Source organism: Colobus angolensis, unplaced genomic scaffold (genome assembly GCF_000951035.1).
Source record: "Colobus angolensis palliatus isolate OR3802 unplaced genomic scaffold, Cang.pa_1.0 Scaffold184, whole genome shotgun sequence".
Classification (NCBI taxonomy): domain Eukaryota; kingdom Metazoa; phylum Chordata; class Mammalia; order Primates; family Cercopithecidae; genus Colobus; species Colobus angolensis.
This window is the reverse complement of record NW_012114977.1, coordinates 4,716,189-4,727,521: the sequence shown is the minus strand read 5'-3', so window position 1 is coordinate 4,727,521 and position 11,333 is coordinate 4,716,189. Positions and strand designations below refer to the sequence as shown.

Genomic DNA, 11,333 nt, shown 5'->3' with positions numbered 1-11,333 from the left:
AGGGCCAGGGTTTTCGGGATAGGAGGTGGACAAGGCATGGGCCCTAAGGCTGCTGGATAAGGGCATCGAAGGGTTAAATTCTGGGAGCGCTGCGTGGGGGAAGGCGTAGAGGAATCTCCCGAGGAAAGGCCCCCTTCCAGGCTTCTCAGGCTCCGGAAACCCGGGCGCGAGGAGCCTGGGAAGGGCTGCCCCGCAGGCCTTGGCCTCCCCCGCGGAGCTCCCTCTGGCGCTGGGAGGGGCCGCTCTCGAATTACAACAAAAGAGGCTGGAGGCCGGGCCTGCAGCGGCGGCCGCCTTCGGGGAAGGGGGTGGGTCCGGGGAGGGGTTTGCCCTCCTCCTCTGGTTAAAAGTAAGGGGGAAAAGAGTAAACGTGCGACTCCTGCGCGCGGCTACCTGTAGTTGGTGCTTGCTTTCTCCAGCCGTCGGAGACCTCAGCCGCCTCCTCTGCTGGGGAAAGGGGCTCCGTGGCGGCTGAAGCAGAGGGAGACCACCGTGGAGAGCGCGGTCCCAGCCCGGCCACTGCGGATCCCTGAAACCAAGTAAGAGCGCTTCCCGCGCCACCCCCTCCCCGAAGCGGTTCGCGAGAAAGCGGGAGCGTCCCTGTGGGGTCTCCAGGCTTCGCCCTGCGCGGGGCTGCCTCTCGAAAGTGCCTGGCGGTTCCCGAAGACTTCTTGCGGGGAGCAATGAGAGGACGTGCAGGCTAAAGGGTCCTTCTGCGGCCCTGGGCGGCCCCGCCCAGTCCCACCTCGTCTGGGCCGGGCGCGGCGCGGCTGCTGGCGCGCCCGGGAAGTGAGGCGCTGGATCCCTTGATCGTCCCGAGCGCCCGTAGTCAGGCGGGACACAGCCAGTCGAGTCTCGGTGCGTGTTGGGCGTCTTGGAGAGTGCAGCGTGGCTCCAGGGACAGCGTCTTCCGAGTTCTGGCTTTGAGGAGTTGGGCACGCGGGGCGACGGGGCGTGGGACAGTGGGTGCCCTCGGGGCTGTGGTTTTGGGGATGTAGAGCGTGCTGGGCTGGGACGGAGTAGGGGCGGGAACACGGGGGCTGCGCCCGGGAGCTGTAGCGCCCACTGCCTGAACCCAGTTCAACCCCCAGCCTGCCCGAAAGGCTGTTGGGAGCGCGGGAGCGCCTTGAGTCCCGCGGGAGCAGAGGCGCGCTCGGCACGCCAGGTATGCACTCCCAAGTCTCCCTGGCTCTCCGGGGACCAGGGACCCTTTCCCGCCTCATACTGAGAAGCCCTGGAGTTGGAAAGAACCGGCACGAGCGAACCCATTGCGCCGTTGGTCCCGCGGTCCCCAGTGCCTACAACTTTTACGCAGGAGCTTTGCCCACCGCGCCCCTTATCACCAACCCAGATCTGGAAGCCTTCCAGGTATAGCTGCCTGACTGAAGTGTCCCAGGAATCAGCGCTGGAATAGAGATGATTGGGAGAAACAAGCGAGGTTCCCTCCTCTCCGTGCCCGGGCTAAGACCATCAAAAAACTGCAGGAGTGCGGGGCGGAGCTAGGGTGAGAGGAAGAGAACACCGCAGAACTCGGCGAGGGAGGGGGCTGAACTACCCAATATGGTTAGGAAACTCCAAGCCCTGATGAGGGGAGAGATGTGCATGACAGAAACATGCTCCAAATTAGTTTCGTCCCTAAGATCTTGAAACTGCGGAGATCTCAAAACCAGTACTTTTTTTTTTTTTTTTCTCCCAGAGGAAGAAAAACGATGAGACTCAGGGCCATTGGTTAGTCAGTCTGGGGACTGAAACCGTACCTCTTACTCCAGGTCCCTCCCCTACACCACGGCTAGCCTGTCTGTCCTGGAACCCCAAAACACCATTTGTCATCTTTGGTGGAATGAATTAGTTATTGATGGTGTATCGTGTACTTAATGGTCAGGGGTGGGGTTTAGGATGGAAGAGGAAGAGTTCATTTCCCTGGGCAGCTCCCAGGTAAGTGACTGACTCACTGCATCCTAACTTGACTACATTTTTAATCTCTCTCCTCACCTTTGTCCCATTCCTCTTCCTGGTCCCTAACATCTGCCCTGGAATGGCCATCAGACCCATGATAAAATGCATGCCGCCTCATGGGCCCCGGTGGCTACCAGTGCTCTCCCCAAGAAAATTGAGTCACTAATCTGTGTGTGTGTGTGTGTATATGTGTGTATGTGTGCACGGGCACGTTTGTGTATGCATGTGTGCACGTGTATGTGTGCGCACATGTATGTGTGCACGTGTGTGCCCACACGTGTGTTTGTGTATATATGTGCACCGGTGTGTGTTTATGTGCACACATGGGTGTATATGTGTGTGCAGGTGTGTGTATGTGTGTGCATGTATGTGTGTGCTTATGTGTTCCTGTGTGCACACTTGTATGTGTATTTGTGTGTGTGCATGTTTGCATGTGTGTGTGCATATGTATTCCTGTGTGCATGTTTGCATGTTTATGTGTGTGCATATGCATTCCTGTGTGCATGTGTGTGCACACCTGTATGTGTGTGTATGTGTATTGGTGTTTGTGTGCATGTTTGCATATGTATGAGTTTGCATGCGTGTGTGCACTTGTGTGTGTATGAGTGCATATGTGTGCGTGTGTGTATGTATATGTGTGTTTGTGCATGCACGTGCATTTGCTTCCCTGTAAGTTTGTGTTAGAAAGTGACTTAGTCTAAGGTCACTTAGGCATTGAGTGGCAAAATTGAGTATGAAACTCAGGTCTGAAAACGAAACATGTACTTGACATCACACATTGGCTGACATTTTAAGCATCACAGATAGGAGATTCTGCAAAGATGCTTCTATTTATTTTCTTTCCAACGGGGCTCCTTGCCTGGCCTCTCCTGGTCTCTTCCCAAGTCCTTGTCCTTTGACCTCTAGATGGCCAGTGTGGAAGGGCTTTGAGAAGGAAACAGATTTTCTGTGCTCTGGACATGACCATCAGCGAAGGTGTTGAGTCCCAGAAAACACTACATGGTTTACTTTTTATTCGAAAAAAATTTCAAGTATGCAGAAAGGTAGAGAGAAGGGTGTAATGATGCCTCATAAGCTTCTCACTGAGTTTCAACAGTTATTTTGCCACATGTACATCATCTGTCCCTTTCTCTGTCATTGAAGTAGTTTAAAACAAATCCCATACATCATGTCATTTCATTGCTATGTATTTCAGTGTGATTTCTAAAGATATTAAATAACTATGATGTTATCTTTAGACCTAAGAAAACTAAAAAAAAACATATTTGGTATCATCTAATGCCAAATAGCAGTCTACATTTAAACATTTCCCAATTTTCCCCAAAATGTCTTTTTTTTATAGTCGATCTGAGTTCTGTTGATTTGTGTAACTTATTACATTCCTATTGTATGTTATTCCTTTCAAACCACTTTTCTGTCCACGATGTCATTTGATTCTCACAAGGTCCCACTAAAGAGTTAGGTGGGTATTTTCAAATTCATTTCTTAGCTGAGGAAATGGGTAAACAGATAAGCTGTCCAGAGGGCACAGCTGGTGACCCAGGGAGCCAGGGTCTAACCCAGCCTCCTCATGGCTGGGCTTTGGTGGTTCTGGTTCTCCATGTTACTCATGGACTCTCAGCTGCTCTCTGAAGAGTTCTTCTTGGCTCAGGCTTCATCCTGGGCTTATCACTTCCTATACACCTGCTGTCAGAAATCCCTGTGTAAATATTTAGTAATTGGACATTTGGTGCTTGAGATAAATGAACTGCAAAGTCAGGAAGCCAGGGTTTGTTTCCTAGCTCATTGCAAAACTGTAAGAGCTCAGAGCTGCCCTCTCTGAACTGGAGAACAGTACACTTCCTCATTATTTGACTCCAAGGTATAAAAATAGGATGAGTGAAATGACTGTTGCTGGGATTCCTGGATGAAACACAGGCCCCAGAAAGAAATCTGGTAGAGGACAATCTCCCTTCTTTAGCATCACCTGAGTACTCTGACAGCTGGTACCTTCATGCTGAAGCCCTCAAATCCTATGACAGAGAAGTGGGGGTATATAGGCTTCCCATTGAAATCATTAGTTTATGCACAACTTTATTCTGCATTTGACCAATGAAGATACGTAACACCTGATATGGCTTGGCTGTGTCCCCACCCAAATCTCATCTTGAACTGTAGCTGCCATAATTCCCATGTGTTGTAGGAAGGACCCGATGAAAGGTAGTTGAAACATGGGGATAGATCTTTCCCCAGTTGTTCCTGTGGTAGTGAGTAAATCTCATGAGATATGATGGTTTTATAAATAGGAGTCCCCCTGCACACGCTCTCTTGCCTGCCACCATGTAAGACGTGCCTTTGCTCTTCCTTTGTCCTCTGCCGTGATTGTGAGACCTCCCCAGCCATGTGGCATTGTGAGTCCATTAAACCTCCTTCCTTTACAAAGTACCCAGTCTCAGGTATGTCTTTATTAGCAGCATGAGAACAGACTAATACAACACCAGAGCCTTCTGCTTTTAGCATTTTCATTACTTATGTTTATTTGCTTTTGAAATGGAGTGATGGAGAAATTTCTCCCCCTTGTTAATGAGACTCATAAGTTGGAATTCTCCTTTCTTGGCAGGTCATGTGGGAAAAAGGATTCCCTTTTCATAGGATTCCTAGATGTTCTGCTGTTATGCTTGTTGCTTTGAAATAGGGAATGAACCGACCTTCCATAAAATAGCCAGTTAGAGGCAGAGAAACTGGTCAACCCAATTCCATTCAACTGGAGGAACTCCAAAGTGGCAAGACTTTAACCTTAAACCACCCTGCCTTCTGACGGCCATAGATTCTTTTTCCTTAGCTAATAGGTTGTCTCCATGGAGGAAGAATTTCTAGGTGATTCCACACAAGCAGCTGCAGTTACACAAGCATGACTGCTTCCTTCATTTTAAAGTTTGGGGAGCCTTAGGAGGTGTTTTAGTCCATTTTCTGTTGCTTATAACAGAATACCTGGAACTCGGTAGTTTATTAAACAAAAGGAATTTAGTTCTTACTGTTATGGAGGCTGAGAAGTCCAAAGTCCAGGAGCTGTATCTGGTGAGGGCCTTCTTGCTGGTGGGGAATTGGCAGTATACCAAGGTGATGCAGGGCATCACATTGTGAGGGGGCTGAGCATGGTAACATGCTAGCTCAAGTCTCTTTTCCTCTTGTAAAGCCACCAATTCCCTTCTGTTGATAACCCATTCATCTATTAATTGATGAATGGATTCATCAGTTTATGAGGGCAGAGCACTCATGATTCAACCACCTCTTAAAGGCCCCACCTCTCAAAACTGCCACATTGGGGATTAAATTTCAACATGAATTTTTTTGGAGGGACACGTATTCAACCCACAGCAGGAGATACGATTTCCCATTCCCAGGGGCTGCCTGGCTTTACATGAGCAGCTTGTTACTGTCACCATCCATTTCCCCCTGGAGAAAGGCTTTTGTGGTCCGTCTGCATGGCACTCACACCCTGGGTGGTCCATGAGTCCTCAGATGAAGTGGCCTGCTCTAGGCTCACAGAATAGCAGGGAATAGCAGTTGCAGGCTAGAAAAGGAAGGGCCAACCAGACATTCACAGAGATGCAGCCAGAGCAACACACAGCTGAGTCTCTTAAGTCTTCAGTCCTGTGTAAGTTGAAGCAAGACATCAGAAATCTCTCACCTGAGTACTTCCACACATGCACCCACTGCTGTCCAACACAGCACTTGCTCAACAGGGAACAAACACATCTTAGCCAAGTGTGCTGGCAGCCCTTCTTCTGTGACCAGCGTCAGGGATGTCTCTAGGCACCTTTTCAGAATAGCTGGCAACATAGGGAGACCCCGTCTCTACAAAAAAAGAAAAAAAAATTAGCCAGGCGTGGTATAGTCCCAGCTACTCGGTAGGCTGAGGCAGGAAGATTGCTTCAGCCCAGGAGGTCAAGGCTGTAGTGTACTCTAGTCTGGGCAACAAAGTGGGACCCTGTCTCAAACTAAGAAAGAATAGCCGCTTGATTGGTGATGATAAAGGATGATGAGGACTGTTTAGTTCAGATTTCTGTCCAGAGTTTTAACAAATCTTTTGCACTTCCTGTGGCAGTAACAATATTACCAGACAAGTAGTGTGTGTGGCAGATGAGAACAAGAACTAAGCAGATGCTGAGGGTGTGGTTAGGAACACAGTTAGTAGGTTCTTCTTGTCCAGGGCTTTTGATCCCTTCACTTGGGATACCTTAAGTATTATATTTAATTATAGTCTTCCAAGCAAAGAGCGACGTTTTCTTTTTAGTTTTTTCATTCCTACAATCCATGTCAGACAGGCAGACACAGCTGGCCCTCTGGATGTCCTGTGGCAACAGACATATCCTCCTTGATGTGTTGCCAACAAAGTGCCGAGGGTATCTTCTACAAAAATGATGCCGCTTGCCTATAAAACATACACTTATGATAAGATAACTTACGGTAATGACTTGTGAACAACTTGATTTGCAGTTTCTTTATAATATCTTTCTGGAACTTGGATCCATGAACTTCTTGTGCCCCCAGTCTTGTCCTGATATGCCATTGGGGTACCAAGGTAAACACAGTACAGCTCTTCAGGGTGCCTGCATGACTCAAAGATGTAGTGAGAAAGATACTTTTCTAAATATCTTTCTAAAACAATTACAAGTATAAAATTGAGAAAAGCACATTTCTTTTTTCTTTTCTTTTCTTTTCTTTTTTTTTGACACAGAGTCTCACTCTGTCACCCAGGCTGGAGTGCAGTGGTGTGATCTCAGCTCACTGCAACCTCCACCTTCCAGGTTCAAGAGATTCTCCTGCTTCAGCCTCCCGAGTAGCTGGGATTGCAGGTGTCCACCATGATACCCAGGGAAAAGCATTTTTTTTTTTTTTTTTGAGGCAGAGTCTCTCTCTGTCTCCCAGGCTGGAGTACAGTGGCACAGTCTTGGCTCACTGCAAGCTCCACCTCCTGGGTTCACACCGTTCTCCTGCCTCAGCCTCTTGAGTAGCTGGGACCACAGGCACCCACCACCATGCCCGGCTAATTTTTAGTAGAGATGGGGTTTCACCGTGTTAGCCAGGATGGTCTCAATCTCCTGACCTCGTGATCCGCCCGTCTTGGCCTCCCAAAGTGCTGGGATGACAGGCGTGAGCCACCGCACCCGGCCAGAAAAGCATATTTCTAAAGATGCTTTCACCCACCCCAAGAATAGCGTATCAGTAAAATCACACTGATCCTAAGTATATACCCATATAGGCTTTTTGGGTTGCTTTTGTGTTTATTGTGGTAAAATATAAATAACATAAAACTCACCATCTTAACTATTTTCAAGTGTACAGTGCAGTGGCGTTAAGTATGTTGACACTGCTGTGCTACCATCACCATCAGCCATCTCTGTTACTTTTGCATCTCCCAAAACAGAAACTCTGTGCCCATTGAACACTAACTCCCATCGCCCCCTCCCACCAATCCCTGGCAGCCCCCATTCTACTTTCTGTCTCCGTGAGTATGACTGAACTCTAGGTACTTAATGTAAGTGGAATATGTGATATTTGTCTTTTCGTGTCTGGCTCGTTTTACTTAGTATGGCTTCCAGGTTTTTTCATGTTGTAACCTGTGTCAGAATTTCCTTCTGTTTTGCGCCTGAATAATATCCCGCTGTATGGATAGACCACATTTGTTTATCTCCTCCTCCCCTGGTAGACATGTGGGTTGTTTCTACCTTTTGGTGACTGGGAATAATGCTGCTGTGAACATTGGTGTACAAATGCCTGTTATGGATGGACTTTTACAAAGTGAACGTGCTCTTGCTGCTACATCAAGAATAGAACATTAGCAAGAGTGCATGAATTTAAAGGCAAAGCGGGAGATTTCAAACACGTTTCATGCCCAAATATGGCTGCTTCAGTTACACCTCAAGATCTTGGGACTGGATGTTGATTTTCTCTACCATGAGGGGGTTTGGAAGAGATACTTGAAAGAACACAGTTTATAATCTGTGATTTGAAAGAGTCAGTTTATAATCACAGATTAGTTAAGAGATAAGTAGCTCCTTTCCTTAAAACGTCTAAGGATGGAGGGTACAGCCTGTTGAGATTTGCAGTTGTAGCTGTGTTAGGGTATCACCACTAGGGATCATTGCCAGCTGCCCCTTGGCCATTGTAGGGTTCAAATCCACCTGGAGAACTCCTGCCTTTCTGGCAGCTTCTGCTGAAGCACAAGTCTAGGCCATTCTTTGGCTGTATCCTGTCCGCCCTCATTTCCTTCCTTCCTCTTTCCCTTCCCGTCTGATCTCTCTCTCTCTCGTCTTCTTTTTTTTTTGAGACGGAGTTTCACTCTTGTTGCCAGGCTGGTGTGCAATGGCCAGATCTTGGCTCACCGCAGCCTCTGCCTCCTGGGTTCAAGCCATTCTCTTGCCTCAGCCTCCCGAGTAGCTGGGATTACAAGCATGTATCACCACACCCAGCTAATTTAATATTTTCAGTAGAGATGGGGTTTCTCCATGTGATCAGGCCCCCAAACTCCCGACCTCAGGCGATCCACCTGCCTCAGCCTCCCAAAGTGCTGGGATTACAGGCGTGAGCCACCGTGCCAGGCCCTCTCTCTCTTCTTAAGTAGAATGATTTATTAGTGACTCTGACAGTTTATGTGTGTATTTAGAAATAAGGCTGGGCACGGTGGCTCACACGTGTAATCCTAACACACTGGGAGGCCAAGGTGGGGGGATTGCCTGAGCTTGGCAGTTCGAGACCAGCCTGGGCAACAGGGTGAAACCCCATCTCTACTAAAAGTACAAAAATTAGCCAGTCGTGGTGGTGCATATCTGTAATCCCAGCTACTCAGGAGGCTGAGGTGGAGGTTGCAGTGAGCCAGGATCGTGCTACTGTGGTCCAGCCTAGGCAACAGAATGAGACTCTGCCTCCAAAAATAATAAAATAATTATAATAAAGTCCTCACTTAAGAGTAATATTCTGATGTCTGGCAACCAACCCCATGCTGCCTGCATGACACTTTCAAGTGTCATCGAAGTGGATTCTTTTTAAAAAGGCTTTATTGAAATATAATTTGCGTATCATCCAATTCACCCATTAAAATGTACAAGTCAGTGGATTTCAGTATATTCACAGATATGTGCAAATATCACCCCAGTCAACTTTAAAATGTTTTCATCAACATAAAGAGAAGTCCGTATCCGTTAGCCACCCAGCCTATCCTCCCAGCCTTAAACAGCCACTAATCTAGTTTCTGTCTCTATATTGCCAATTTTGGATAATTTGTGTAAATATGTGGGGTTTGTTTGTTTGTTTTGAAACGGAGTCTTGCTGTGTCACCAGGCTGGAGTGCAGTGGCGCCATCTCAGCTCACTGTAACCTCCGTCTCCTGGGTTCAAGCGATTCTCCTGCCTCATCCTCCCGAGTAGCTGGAACAACAGGCGTGCACCACAACGCCCAGCTAATTTTTGTATTTTTAGTAGAGACGGGGTTTCACCATGTCAGTCAGGATGGTCTCAATTTCTTGACCTCGTGATCCACCCGCCCTGGCCTCCCAAAGTGCTGGAATTACAGGCATGAGCCACGGTGCTCCCCTAATGTTTTTAAGCCTCACCCATGTTGTAGCATGTGTCAGTATTTCATTACTTTTTATGGCCGAATAATATTCTATTGTTTTCCATTTTTGTTAATGGAAAGTTTTTATTATTTTGTTAATCCATTTATAGTTGACAGACATTTGGATTGTTTCCACCCTTTGAGCATTATGAATAGTACTGCTATGAACATTCATGTGAAAGTTTTGTTTGAACACCTGTTTCAAAGTGTTTCAATTTTGGTGGGTATGTACTTAGGAGGGGGGCCGCTGGGTCATATAGTAATTCTACGTTTAGCCTTTTGAGGAATCACCAAATTGTTTTTCACAGTGGCTGTAGCATTTTACATTTCCACTAGCAACATATGAAGGTTCTAATTTCTCCATGTCTTTGCTGACACTTTTTATTTTCCACTTAAAAAAAAATTCCAGCCACCTTTATGGGTAAGAAGTGGTGTCTCTTGGTACTTTGTGTTTGCTTAATGATCAGTGATGTAGCACACCTTTTTATGTGCTTGTAAGCCATTTGTATATCTTCTTTGGGGAAGTGTCTTTTTAAGTTTTTGCCCATTTTTTTTTTTTTGAGACGGAGTCTGGCTCTGTCGCCGGGGCTGGAGTGCAGTGGCTCACTGCAAGCTCCGCCTCCCGGGTTCCCGCCATTCTCCTGCCTCAGCCTCCCGAGTAGCTGGGACTACAGGCGCCCGTCACCTCGCCTGGCTAGATTTTTGTATTTTTTAGTAGAGACGAGGTTTCACCGTGTTAGCCAGGATGGTCTCGATCTCCTGACCTCGTGATCCGCCCGTGTCGGCCTCCCAAAGTGCTGGGATTACAGGCTTGAGCCACCACGCCCGGCCATTTTTGCCCATTTTTAATTGGGTTGGTTGTCTTTTTTTTTTCTGAGACAGTCCCACTCTGTCACCAAGGCTTAGAGTGCAGTGGCATGATCTCCACTCATTGCAACCTCCACCTCCTGGGTTCAAGCGATTCTCCTGCCTCAGCCTCCCCAGTAGCTGGGACTACAGGCATGCACTACCACATCTGGCTAATTTTTGTATCTTTAGTAGAGATGAGGTTTTGCCATGTTGGCCAGGCTGGTCTCAAACTCCTGACCTCAGATGATCCACCCACCTTGGCCTCCCAAAGTGCTAGGATTACAGGCATGAGCCACCGCGCCCGGCCTGGGTTTCTTGTCAAATTATAAATGATTTTTACATATTCTGAATTCTAGACCATTGCAGATACATGATTTATAAATATTTTCTCCCATTCTGTGGGTTATCTTTTCCCTTTCTTGACAGTGTCTTTTTTCTTTCCAGTTCAAATCACATTTATTCAACATCTGTTCTGTGTTGAGCACAGGGGATCCAGAAGCATATAAGCTACAGACGCTTACCCTCTAGAGGGATCACCAGCTTAAAAGAGAAACAGACATGCAAATAGACAATGACAAAACAGTAGAATAAGTGCGATGACTATTTGCTCATCGCCCTTTTTTATCACCATCACCACTGCTGCCCTGGTTCCTAAAGCATCTTCAAAACATTTTCTGTTTGATGTGCAGAAGCTTTTTTTATTTTGATCAAGTTTAATTTACATATATTTTCCTTTTGTTTCTTGTGCTTTTGGTGTAATGTCTTAAGAAATCACTGCCAGGCCGGGCGCGGTGGCTCAGGCCTGTAATCCCAGCACTTTGGGCAGCCAAGATGGGTGGATCACGAGGTCAGGAGATCGAGACCATCCTGGCTAACACGGTGAAACCCCATCTTTACTAAAATACAAAAAAAAATTAGCTGGGCGTGGTGGC

At 47.3% G+C, this 11,333-nt stretch overlaps 1 protein-coding gene across 2 annotated transcripts in view; it reads left to right on the top strand.

Moving 5' to 3' along the window:
- The first annotated feature begins 252 nt into the window (after window positions 1–252).
- The window catches only part of LOXL2 (lysyl oxidase-like 2), a 100,225-nt gene continuing 89,144 nt past the window's right edge, over window positions 253–11,333 (top strand). The window contains exon 1 of one of the 2 annotated variants that reach the window (XM_011939859.1): window positions 253–539. The gene's annotated coding sequence lies outside the window, so the exon portion shown is untranslated. The remainder of the gene's footprint in view (window positions 540–11,333) is intronic. The other variant, XM_011939860.1, reaches the window with a different exon arrangement.